Raw genomic sequence first — 14035 nt, 5'->3', positions numbered from 1 at the left:
ATATTTTAATTCATGCAGATTGCGTATGTTTTATTATAGAATCAATCCTCTATTGATTATTATATATTACGCGGAATAATTTGCCCAGTGGACTAATTCGCAAAAAATAAAATAAATAAACAAATATTTTTTTAAAAATAATAAATATTATTGTTGATAATTTTGTTCATCAAATTTCGTCTGCGTTTGTTTATAATATCACGTCAGCTGATATCTGGCTGGACGATGAATGCCCTGAAAATGTCACTTCTGATTCATGTTTAGTCTAAAAATATTCAAACGAAGAAGTGATTTGCAGCGATTTTAAATGGTAATCTTCTTTTATCGTGAATTGAACTCATTAATATGGAAAAAAAAATCGTAAGGTACGCCCGGGCTTAGGGGATTATTCGATCGGAAGTCGAATGCTTTACCACTAAGCAACACCTCCAGATTAGAATCAATCTGTATTTTAAAGAAGAAATGATTTGCTAAAATTTGATTATCTCGCTTGTACCGTGTAACGTAAAATATTCTCCTGCAATTTTTTTTATTGTTATCTATAAGAAAGAAAAACTTTAACGCATCGTATTGTTTTTTTCGATTTTAGGTAGTTTATGCAAAAAAACATATCTAAGGACACAGTAGAATATAAATTAACTTTGTGTGATATTTGCACGAGATAGGCTCAGCCGTTTCGAAACGTATGAGGAAGGCTCACACAAAAATTGATGTTTATATAAGAGACAGACAGACAGACAGATAGATAGATCTATAAATTTATCTTATCAACTCTTAAATACCAGGGTTAAAATAGATTTAATTTACTGATTTAAACTTTAGATATGTACTACCATGGGTGCCCGGCGTTGCCCGTGTATGTTGAGCAAAAAAAAAAAAAAGCGGTGAATTTTTTAAACTTTGACCCCCTATTATGACCCCTTAACATTTATTGTTTTGAGCTCAACTCAAGTTATTATGTTAGATCCCTGTCCAAGGAACCTATATCTAAAATTGCAAGTGTTTAGACCGAAAATTGTTGGAGGAGTTTGGTAGAGTTCTTAAAGGTCAAATCGTTGAACTTTGACCCCTTAATCGCCAAATTTCTTGACGAGAATCAATCACATTGATGTTCCCAAATCCCAGTACCCTGTATATCAAATTTCGAGTCTGTAGACTAAAAATTGACAGAGTTATTGCGTAGGGAAATGTACACAGACACACACACGCACATACACACAGACGCTTTCACTTTTATAGATATATAGATTACTATTGACTAGCCAAGTTTCTTGCAGAAATTACCATCTGGACCAAATTACCGTATGTTTTCATTAACAGATACCACATAAAAATTGATGATGTGCAAACTATTGTTATAGAATAGGTAGACCAGAAGAAATTAGCTTATATCGATCGAGCTATCTGTTTATGATGATGTTTTCGTAAATCCTGTCAAAATATAACAAAGCTAGATCATAGACAAGTTGACCGGAAGCTTTGTTCATCTGATCGGATCTACGTGTGAGTCACGTGATCAGGTTAGTCGAAGAGCAGGGAGTTGGAACTTGGAATTGAAGCAGGGCGGATAGGCTTTACGGTTGTCTCTCCTCTCCTCCCCTCTTGGGAGGGAGTGACGTGTCTCTCAATGTAAGCTGTTAAGACAGCAATCAAAGAAACTCACTTTCCATTTTCATCTACGCGACATCCTCTTAAATGAAATAAAAACTAATATGAAAACATATCCTCGTCTTAGTGAATGTTTTTCATCTAATAGGTTCCAGCACCCTCCAAGAACAAGACCAGGTTCAGTGAGCAGATAAGATATGTCGAAGATAAACATAGGACACACGCACGCATATTAACATTAGACGATCATGAAACATAAAACGTGTAATACATACCAGACAACAAAATAACAACGGGTCTAGAAAGTGAAGAACCACTAATAAACATTTAGTAACACATTTAGGACACATTACAAACAAACACGAAACGTATACACCCGTTTACATGGGTGCTGTTCAAGTTAGATAAGGTAATATGACGCATTTTGAGTGCCGTGACCATTTTATTCTTCAAAAATTTAAAAAAAAACGAATCATACCACGAAATACAACAGAGAAGGGTCCTTTGAACAAAAAACATAGACACAAACACACGCATACATAAAAAACAGATGAACGGTACGTTATAAAAAATAAGAAGAAGAAATAAGGAGAAAAGATAGAACGATATAAATAAAAATAGAAAAATTGTTAATTTTGAATATGGACATTGCAAACACAGAAAACAGAAGAAAAATATTAACACAGACCAGGTGAAAATACGAAAGAAAGAAAAAAAGAAATAGAAGAGATAACATGAGTGTGTGGTTAAAAAGACCTGCCACCATTTTTTTTTTATTACATTTTCACCCCAAACACGGCGCATTGCCACTTTGGTGTAGGGAGCTACTATCAAGGGCAGCAACTACTGGGGCACTATGTTGGGATTTGGGCAGGAAGATGTCAATTCACGTAGCACTTGAACTTCTGCATGTCTGTACAGTCAGGGAAGCAGGAATGTGGAATAGAATTCCAGAGTCTAGCGGTTCTGGGGAAGAAACTACTGGAGTAGAAAGATCTTTTACATCTAGCGATCTCTACTGTGGGGGTGGGTGGGATTTAGCTGCCTGTCGGGTTGGTCAAGAGTGTTTACGTCGTGGGGGCACAAATGTCTGCAGTTCGTCAGAGCATTCACCATTAAAATACTTGTAGAACAGGCAGAGTGATGCAACGTTTCGTCGATGGGACAGAGGCTAAAGCTTAGATGCCAGTTCAGGGCCTATCAGATTGGCGACTCTTTTTTTAATCTTGTCTAGGAGCGAGAAATTAGTAGCAGATGCACCAGCCCAAATGTGACAAACATACTCCATACATGGGCAAATAGTGGCCTTATAGAGCTACAGGATACTTTCAGGTGTCAGTAGATTTTTCGCACGGTAGAGAGAGCCTACTTTTTTCGCAGCGCCCTGGCAATGTTTTCAATATAATTGTTCCAACTCATGTTTCCTGTGGACGTTAGGCCAATCAGTTTGAAAGATGTACTCTCAGACAGGGAGTCACTGGCCATTGCTATTGGTGGCAGAGAGGGTTTCTTGTAATTATTGAAGGAAGCCAGATTAGTCTTGGCAACATTGAATGTGACCATCCATTTATGTCCCCATTCCACTACAGATTGGAGGTCATCCTCTAGTGTTTTTGCCATTTCTTTAGATATATGCTCATTTTTTTCCTGTCATGCCTGTTATAGAGTGTAGTGTCATCAGTATATATACCCATCTCAGAGGCAGTTTTGTCGGGGAGGTCATTAATAAATATTAGGAACAATAGAGGTCCTAGGATAGACCCCCGAGGCACTCCCGCATTTATATCACACTGTTTCGATATATGACCGTTGACGACAACCTGGATTTTTCTCTTATGTAAGAAGGATTTAATTATGTTAAGTATTCTTCCAGTGATACCGTATGATCTAATTTTTCTTGAGGAGACCATTGTGCCATATCCTGTCAAAAGCCTTCGATATATCTAGAGCTACCGCTCTGCCCTCCCCCGCTTTGTCCAGTGAATGGTATATACGTTCAGAGATTACAGTGAGGATGTCCGCTGTGGAACGGGCTTGTCTAAATCCATATTGTTTGTAAGTCAGAAGTTTAGCATCTGTAAGGTGCCGGACTAGAGCATGGTTAATTATGGTCTCAAATATTTTGGCGAAAAGTGGAGGAGCCTAATGAGGCGATAATTTGATGGGTCAGTTCTTTCGCCAGAATTCTTGCATATTGGTACCACAGAAGCAGTTTTCCAACAGCCCGGAAAGCATGATTCATTAAGGCATTTGTTGTAGAGTTTGGAGAGAACTGGAGCTACTTCGGCTGAGCATTTTTTTAATATCACAGCTGGGATGAGATTAGGTCCACATGCTTTTGAAGTGTCAAGGTTTTTTATGATAGCGTGTACCTGAGCAGGGATGATTTTTAGATCGTCTAGCGTGGCGTCTGTCCGCAAAGGAAAGTCAGGCAGGGGGTGGTTGGTAGGATCTAGTGTGGAGTTCGAGGCAACCCGGCTGGCAAGCATATTAGCCCTGTCGGTTGCTGAGCAAACAACCTCGTGATTGTTGGTTAGCTGGGGAATTTTGGATTGCCCATTATTTACTAAACCGTTGTAGATTTTCGAAAAGTCACGATTTCCTAATTTTTGTGCTTCGATGCGTTTTTTAGTGGTTTCAGTAAATTCTCCTTAGCTGTCGCTATTTCTTTCTTAACGTTACTTCTAGCTTCTATATACTTCTGTTTGTTTGAACTGGACTTATGTCGGTTAAATCTGCGGTATGCATGCAGCCTTTGAGCAATTGCAGTTGCACAAGTCGAAGTAAACCATTGGGGAGAGTGGGGCTTGCTATAAAGTTTCCGCATGGGAACATGCGCTTCCATTGCTGTTTTTAACCATTCAGTGGTCTCATTCGCGCACTGTTGAGCAGGAAGAGAAAAAATATTTCCCCATGGGGCATCTCTGATAAGATCTCTGATGGCTTCCCAGTCAGCCTTTTTTATAATATCTCGTTGTTTTGAGCACTGGCTCTTCAGTTTTGGGTCTAGAATTTAGGGCGATTTCTACCATTATCACTGCATGCTCAGCGTTCCCGAGTGGGCTGTCAGCATTTGTTGTACAATCCTCGGGAACTGTAGTCAGAAACAGATCTAGAAGTGATGCTTGTTGTTCTTGCTGGTTAGGGAAACGGGTTGGAAACGTAACCATTTCTGATAGGGAGTGAGATATATAAAAACTATGTGTTCTGCTGCCCACTGCATCTGTGAGTAGAGAATCGAAGCCAGTTTTTGTGGTGAGCATTAAAGTCACCTAATACATGTACTTGTGAGCTAGTGTCGAGGGAGAGTGCTGTCAGAGACTTTGCTTATTATGGTGCAGTCCTGTGTCGAGGGAGAGCGGGAGAGAAAATAAAAGTAGCTAATGTTGTGTTGTATGTTTAGTCTAAAGCACATAAAGGCTTGATCGTCCGTTTCTAGGTGTGTTTCTCTAGTCAGGGGGAGGGTGTTACGAATTTAGACTCCAAGTCCGTGCATATGTCTGTCAGATTCCTTACGGCAGAGTAGGAGAAAGGCAGGCATGTTAAAGTAGTTAGAGGGGATTGAGGAGTGTAGGTTAGTCTCGCTTAGTGCTAAGATATCCGAGGTATTTGTTAGGAGAAATGCTTCAACATCAGCTAAATTAGTTCTAAGCCTACGGATGTTAGTGAATGCAAACCTCAAGGGAGGAGGCGAGTTGGATTTGTTTGTCCCTAGGCCTGGTTTACGCTCATTTTTTTATTGTATTGTCATCATGTTTTTAAAGAGTTTCAGTTAGGTGTGGGGGAGCTGAACAAGAGGTTATGCAGGGTATCAGACATGCAACACAAGTAGACCATTAGCTGACCTTTCTTCAACTTCAACCTTAAGAGAAACATATCAATAAAAAACTTTGTTATGGAAAATCGCATGTGGCAAATGTTGGAATTTCTTAACTGTAAAACTGGGTGCTCTTTTTGTGTTAATTGATCAATTTCTGCAATTGGATTTTTTTTCTGCAATTTGTATTGTTCTTTTTTAATTAGGAATTGTTACTTGTTACTGGGTAATATATTGGTTATTGTATGTAAATGGATGTGCTGTTAATGTAAGATAACGTAAAACTATTACCTTCTATCTCATGTAACTTTTGGACGCCGTTACATACACATTCAGTGGTGATATTAAAATGCTAGAGTCAATCTGTGGAGAAGCACCATCTTAATTGCAACATTATTAGAGGTTGGAGTCTGTACTTTTCTCTTTATATATTTAGCCCTACCACTTGTACCAGTTGTCACCGGGTTGATTCTGCATTTTTCTACTACAGTGAAATTACCCCCTTCGTAACTGCAAGATTACATACGCAGACATAATATATTCCTTCCGATTTCCGCATCAAAATTATTAATTTCTCCCCGACAATGTTCCAGCTTACACGATTGGCTGAAACCGGACATTCTCATATTCAAGAATGAAACGTATTCCTACATTTACGAATACATCCAACATTTGTCAAACATGGTGTCGCCCCCCCCCACAGGAGACACTAACATTAAAACGACCAGCATTTACGATTATTAACCATTCAGAAACAGACATTTATATATTGCTGACCTCATATAACGCCACTGACATCCATAGTAAGAAACTTGCATAAATACCGTCGGAAATTTTCCTACATTGATTATCTACAATTCTGTCGCTATGTACAGGACACACTAGTGAGCGCTAAAAAATTATTAAAAAAACTATTAACCGCTCATAAACAGAGAATAAACTATTGATAGCCTTATTTCATGAAACTTACATGCGCAAGTAAATAATTCATATACACACACAATCTTCGCCGTATATGCTTGCAACTATTAACAAACAATTAAAATTGCTTGTTTACACAACAGAAACTAAATAGGTAAAGCCTTTAAACTGCAAAATAAAAATTTACGGCTTTAACATTCTTAGCAAATTGCCATTTACTATCGGATCACCGCTAAAAATAATTGGCCGCGCTCATAAAACTTAAACATCGAATCGGTAATTCGAAAACAAAATGAAACGAAGTTTACTTTTATAATGACAATTTGCTAATAATTTTACAGCCAGGACTTTACTATTCGACAGTTTAAAGGCTTATGATGAGTCACAAAGTAACTATTATAAAACGATTAAAGTTGATTTGTTTACAAAGAATAAACGATATAGGTAAAGCCTTTAAATTCTCGCATAAAAATTCACGGCGTTACAATTCTTAGAAAATTCTCAGTTAATTAAAAGATTGAAAGTTTTGAGAACTTTTCATTTCTTGACCTTTGGGCCAAGATCGCACAATGCTTGTTTATTACTCATTTGTCGTGTTATTTGAGCAATGCCGTCGTGTTATTTATTTCTCACCTTTTCATTGAATTTCATTCAAGTACGCATGGAAAAAATAAAAGAATTAATAATATTGTTTGTTTTTAGGAAAAAAAGTAGCGAATCATTAATTGATTCTTACTAATATAATAACAGGAGAAATTCATCTCTGGTAATAATAAAAATAAAGTTCCTTTCATTTTGTTTTCAAGTTTCCAATTCGGTGTTTAAGTTTGATGGAAGCGGACGATTTTTTCGCAGTGATTTGGACAGTGTATTTCGATGTCGACATTTACCAGTATCGCCCCCTCCCAAATAAAACCCTACCATGAAACAAATACATGCGTCCTTATGCTCTTCTCTCCTCATACTTAAATAATAATCTTATTATTTTGGCAACCATTCTTAACATGGGGGAGGGAAGGTGTTTGGTAACTATTCTGTGCTTCAACCTAACAAGTTAATAACAAAAATGATATCGTGAAGTTTGAAGTTAAAAAATAGCGAGGTCGCAAAGATTCACTATCAGTGGTGTCTATTCCGACAGCCGTTCTTAACATGGAGAGTTTCAATAAATCTAAACAGTTCATATATAGTGAGCATCCCTGAATTATAAAAAAAATGTTTTTATTTTCTATTCTTATTATCATAAACTAGTTATCCTAATTGTATTATTGCATACGGATTTACGCATTCCCCTATTTGCTTTTTTCAGATTCAAACGGTACCTGCGGGTTATCAACAACTGTAGTTTACTTTTTTTGTGATAGGAGGAAGTGGTTTACGCCGGTAAACGCCGGTTAACGGGCCCTGCTAGTTAGTAATAACATAACGTACTTCGTTCTGTTCTCTTAAATATTAGTTCGGTGCGGACGACTACTAAAATGATATTTATTTTAAACTAGCCAGGGTGCCCGGCGTTGCCCGGGTGTTTAGAGGTGTATGTTAAGCAAGCAAACAAAAAAAAGGGGGTGGTAGGCAGGAAGACTCGAACCGGTACCGCGAAGGAGGAAAATAACGTGAAAGAAAAAACGTGACGTCTTACCATTGCGTCCATCTCCAAACCGGAAATGGTGAAGTTTTAATTAAGACTAGTCGATCGAAAAGCGGGGATGACTTTTGAAAATATCGGCGAAAAAAAGCGACCCCTCCCTGTAGATAGGAGCCCAGTTGAGGGTAGAAGGAATAAATGTTTTTAGCCATTTTTTTTAGATATTTGCCGTCTGAAGGTCGAGCTTCAAAACAATGCCAATCTAGTGAAAATCCATCGCTCTCTCGATAGTTTTAGGCAAAAATACATACATGCATAATACATAGATACATACATGCATACATACATAATACATACATACATACTTACATACGTATATACATACATACATACATACATGCATGCATGGATACATTGAAACAGACGGGCGTGATTTATATGATTGATAATTGCGTAAAAATAAAATTACTAATGGGTATAAGTTATTTTATATTGAAGAGCGTAATGGTAGTTGTCAATCTTTAATTTTTCAAATGACTGAGGGAAAATTTTCTTCAAAATCAGAATGTGGATTTCCTCCACATTAAAACTGAACTTGTAGGCAATGAATGAGTCTACACAGATAATTCAATGATGGAGAAAGATTAATTACAAAAGAAATTTTGTTTAACATAAAATTTTCTTATTAAATCTTGAATATCAAGCGCAACCTAGACTAATTTTATTGATTAAACTCAAGACACGCATTGCTAGCCAATTTGTCATTCGTCTTTTTTTTTCTTTTAATGTGTAATTGATGCATTCTCTCGTAGATTTGGACGTATGAGACCCGCCACAACAATTCAGATGTTTTATTTATATCGGTGACGGTTTGTGAAACTCCTAACTACACTTTTTTTGTAAAACTGCTAATCTGAGTCGGTGCAATAGCTGCCATAGGACAGAACACTCAGTATACCTCAATTTTTTACATCAATGTTTCTTCCCCTAGATGCATGCCTTTACGATATATTGGAGTGAATCTCTCTCAATGGATTAAACGCGTCCTCAGATTCCAATCTGGAAATTTCTACGTCCGGCGCAGTACATACCGAGCTTTGCATTCCCAAATGGTCAACCATATGATACTGGCTAGACTTATTGTTGCTTAACTGCAGTGATCTACCGAAACCCGGTGTTTTGCAATAATTTTTGCCGTATACAACGTGTAATTATTAATAATATAATGTACTTTGCTATAATTTTTTAAATATTAGTCCGGTACAGACGACTGTTAAAATGGCATTTATTTAAAATAATTGTTTAAAAATATAATCATTAATGGGTATAACATCTTTAACATTGGAGAGTGTAATAATAGTCGCTAATCTTTATTTTTACAAACGTGTAATATATTAATCTATATAAATAAAACATGTCTGTGTAAATATTTAACAGCTAAACTCTTAAACTCCTGGTTACATAACACTGAAATTAACAGAAAATAGTAATCACCCACGACTGACGGTTAGAATGAGTAAAATGTTATTTTCGGTTGGATTAAAACACGTACAGAAGTCGACAAACTGTCTTTTTTAAGTTACCGACATCCGTATTAGTATGCGCGTGCGTAAACTAATCATATCTAAAAGTGGTTTATTTTTATACATTTTTTATGTGTATGTCTGTTTAGTCCAAACGATAGTGAAGGAGGCTAAAGGTTTTTATGAGGGAACGCAGTTGGAGAGCTAATTGTTTTGGTTTCGATTGTAGCTGACGGCACTCAAGTTATTATTTTTTTTTACGTTTTAAATAAGTACTATATATTCGGTAAAATATTCAATAGAGAAGAACTAATAATAAAAATATGTTAAGCGTACTTTACGACCGGACAAGGTCGGGCGACGCCTGCTAATAAATACATGAAACTAAATACGTCATTCTATTGCGGGCAATGCTGCGTAAGTAAATGTAGTTAAGTATAAAAATAGTCGGGATATTTGGACATGAAAAGATACAATTGGGAATAATAAAGCGTAAAGCGACATGGCAGGTGCATTGGTGTTAAGAGTATTGACTGCTCGCTGTTCCAACTACCAAGGTGAATTATGGAGCAACACTGAGGTTGAAGTGTAACTAGAAAGAAAAATTATCCATAAAATATTACTTCGTCGTGTGAAAAAGCAAGTCGTTACTACACATGTTGATATTTTCATGTTTCGGACGAAAATGAACTCTAATTTCTTTAGAGCCATTGCTTTCGCTAGTGCTTCTCAGCTGCATCATTAAAAAATGTAATTGCGGATACAAATTAACTGACACAGAATAAAGAAGAAGTCACCTAATGTATATGGATTAGTTGAGGCTGTTTGCAAAATTACAAAAAAGAAAATGGAAAAAAAACCTGATAAATAAAACCAGGACATTGGAATGGAATTTATAATGGAAAGGTGCACCACCAGGGATAAAATAGACGAAACTAGATACATCAAAGGGTATAGAACCGTCCAACTAAAATAAAAGCAAATTGGGAGCGCTCGGTAAATGTGACGTTTACCAATATCTAAGGGTTCTGGAAGCAGATATCCATAAAATCTACAGAAATGAAAGAGACGATCGAAAAAAAGTATATAAGAAACCAAGCCGATAGTCAAGAGCCGGCTGAATAAAGACTAGTTCGCCCGTTAGCAATTTATCATGTTTCTGAATGAACTTGCAAACCGGCGTTGGCGGGTTGTATTTGATATATTTGAATATTCCCTCTTCATGCATTATTATAAAATTGATTAAACGAAACACAAATTCATAACGCTTTGTTTTTCCACCTCTTCCGTGAGGTAGGAGCAGTAGGTGCGTTTTATTTTATGGGAATTTCGTGAGTAACCCTAATCCTCTTTTCTAGTTTAATTATTTATCTTCTGGTCCTTCTTTTAAAATATAATGCAAGAATTGTAATTATTATTTTATATCATGGCAAACATTTGAAAGCTCCTCAATCTCCTTTTGTTTTATCTGTTTAATGCGCAATACATAAAAAGATGACATTAGTAATCTATTCTGGTTATGAAATAATAAAAATTTCGTTTCCAGCAGTGCATATCTGAACATTGGTAAATGTATCTTGTGTATTAATGTTGAAGAACCTCTACATAAACAACATTTTCGTTGTGGCTTCTAACTGGTGTATAAATATAAACGTTTGCACCACTTTCCATGCGTGAACAACCAACATACAACTGGGCATATAAAAGCAAATACCTGAAGATTAAATCCAACAATTTTGAGGCTTTGTCGTAAAGATTTCTTTATAGATATGGCATAACTAATTTTTATTGGGAATAGTAAAAAAAAATCTAAGGGTTATAATGGCGCCCACAACATGTTTTCAATACTTCAATTTACTTTTAATAAAATAAGATAAATAAAGAATAAGATAAAACGTTGTTATGTAGTGATTTGTACACGGACGAAAAGAATTGCATACAGGTTGCGTATTCAAATCGTCGTGTACTTTCCCCTGACTCTCATACACGTGCTCTTTTCAGGAGCAAAACATATACATATAAAGATACTTTAGGAGAAACGCACGCAATAAAAATGTGTTTTAAACGTGGAAAATGCCACCAAAATACATGGAATGCTTCAAGCTAGTTCTGGAGTATCTTGCTTGAACTGAGCATAAATGGCATGAGAGATTCAAGATAGGCAGAGTGTCTGTGAAGGAGGGTGGGGTGTGTGGGAGAAATAATGAAATCAGTACATCAAAGTTGATTGGCCCAATAAAGAATTCTAGTATGGATAAAGGCTGTCGGGTGTTTATAGAGACAATAAGTGCACATTTTGATATCAGTGTGGGAACTGTATACACTATTATTCGTGAGGAATTGAAGATGCGGAAGATGTGCGCATGTTTGTTTAAGGGTTTTAAAACCTCCTTTTTAGCCAAGATTGGCATCCAGACAGATTCTCGTCCTCTATATAGTCCTTACCTTGTCCCTGTGACTTTGGGTTGTTTCCTAAGCTCAATGAAAACTTTAGAGACTGTCGTTATTAGACAACTGATAAGATGAAAGAGGCTGTGGCAAGGTTCATCGACACGCTCATACAAGAGGACTTCTCCGAGGCCTTCCAGAAATTGTTGAAATGGTACAATAAGTGCATTGCTGCCAGAGGATATCTCTTCGAATGTATTAGAGGTTAATGTGCGTACTATCAATGAACGGGTCCATACGAAAAATGTCTGGAAACTTATCAAAGTCACCTCGTAAGTGATGGCTTTTAGTTGCTTAGCACCAAATGACAAAACATGCCACCGACCATGTTTAAAAATGCTGGAAGAATCACTTGAGCTCGTTTCATTCAAATTTTGATACATGTTAAACTCTGGATTTTTTTTTCTCAATATACTGAAAAGTTCATCGGAGAAAACATAAACAAAATCAATAAAGAATTCAATTCTGCTTTGGAACAAAATGGAGACCCTTGACGCACAATACGACTTGGCTAAAAGTTTCTCAAGGATACGTTTGAGAAAAGGTAGTTGGATAAAGACACGTGACTATTTCTTCACCTACTTTGAAACAATTATAGTATAGTATCTAAACCATGTTATACACGCCTACTAATGTTCCACAACATTCATGAATTATATATTTCTATATATATTTTTTTTATTCAATTTTCACCCCAAACAAGGCACAGTGCCACTTTGAAGCAGGGGGCTACTATTAGGGAATTAATTAGCGGGGTCATTATGAAGGGAGAAGAGTAGAAAGATGTTTGTTTACATTACACTTGAACTTCTGCATATCATTGCAGTTGGGAAAGCAGAATCCCGGAAGGGAGTTCCAAAGACCCGCAGTTCTGGGGAAGAAAATATTGGAGTAAAAGGCTTTCTTGCACCTAGGGATCTCCACTGTAAAGGGATGAGACTTAGTAGCTTGTCGGGTTTGTCGGGGGTAGTTACATCGGGGAGGTACAAGTGTTTGCAGTTCGTCAGAGCATTCACCATTAAAGTATTTGTAGAACAGGCAGAGGGATGCAACATCTCGTCGATGGGACAGAGGTTGAAGCCCAGATGACAGTTCAGGACCTATCAGGTTTGCGACTCTTTTTTGAACCCTGTCCAGGAGCGAGAGACAAGCAGCAGATGCACCAGCCCAGATGTGACAACAGTACTCCATACATGGGCGAATGGTTGCCTTATAGAGGTATAGGATACTGGCAGGCGTAAGTAGTTTTCTAGCACGGTAGAGGGAGCCAACCTTCCTTGCAGCAGCCTTGGCAATGCTCTCAATGTATCTATTCCAGTTCATATTCCCTGTAAACGTTAGGCCGAGGAGTTTAAAAGAAGTACTTTCAGGCAATGTGTTCTTGGCCATTGCTATTGGTGGTAGAGAAGGTTTCTTGTAGTTATTGAAGGAAACAAGCATAGTCTTAGCAGCATTGAATGAGACCAACCATTTTTGTCCCCATTCCACTACGGATTGGAGGTCATCCTCTAGTGTTTCTGCCATTTTCTTGGATATGTGTTCATTTGTTTTCCCCTCATATCTGTTATAGACAGTGGTGTCATCGGCAAATATACCCATCTCCGAAACAATATTATCAGGGAGGTCGTTTATGAATATCAGAAACAATAGAGGTCCAAGGATAGACCCCTGAGGTACTCCCGCATTTATGTCATATTGTTTGGATGTACGTCCGTCGAGGACAACTTTGATTTTTCTATTACTTAAGAAGGATTTAATTACGTTATGAATTCTTCCAGTGATTCCATATGATCTAATTTTCCTTAGAAGACCATCGTGCCATACCCTGTCAAAAGCCTTAGATATATCAAGGGCCACCGCTCTACCCTCCCCTGTTTTATCCAATGAACGGTATATACGTTCAGAAACTACAGTTAAGATATCTGCTGCTGAACGGGCTTGCCTGAATCCATTATGTTTGTCAATCAAGAGTTTAGCAGCTGCTGGGTGCTGGACTAGGGCTTTATTAACTAAGGACTCCAATATATTGGCGAAAAGCGGGAGGAGGCTAATGGGGCGATAATTTAGTGGGTCAGTTCTTTCACCAGAATTCTTGAAGACTGGTACCACAGAGGCGGTTTTCCAGCAGTCGGA

The sequence above is a fragment of the Euprymna scolopes genome, chromosome 18 (genome assembly GCF_053919585.1).
Source record: "Euprymna scolopes isolate OS-2025 chromosome 18, ASM5391958v1, whole genome shotgun sequence".
Lineage (NCBI taxonomy): Eukaryota > Metazoa > Mollusca > Cephalopoda > Sepiida > Sepiolidae > Euprymna > Euprymna scolopes.
This window is presented reverse-complemented; position numbering follows the sequence as displayed.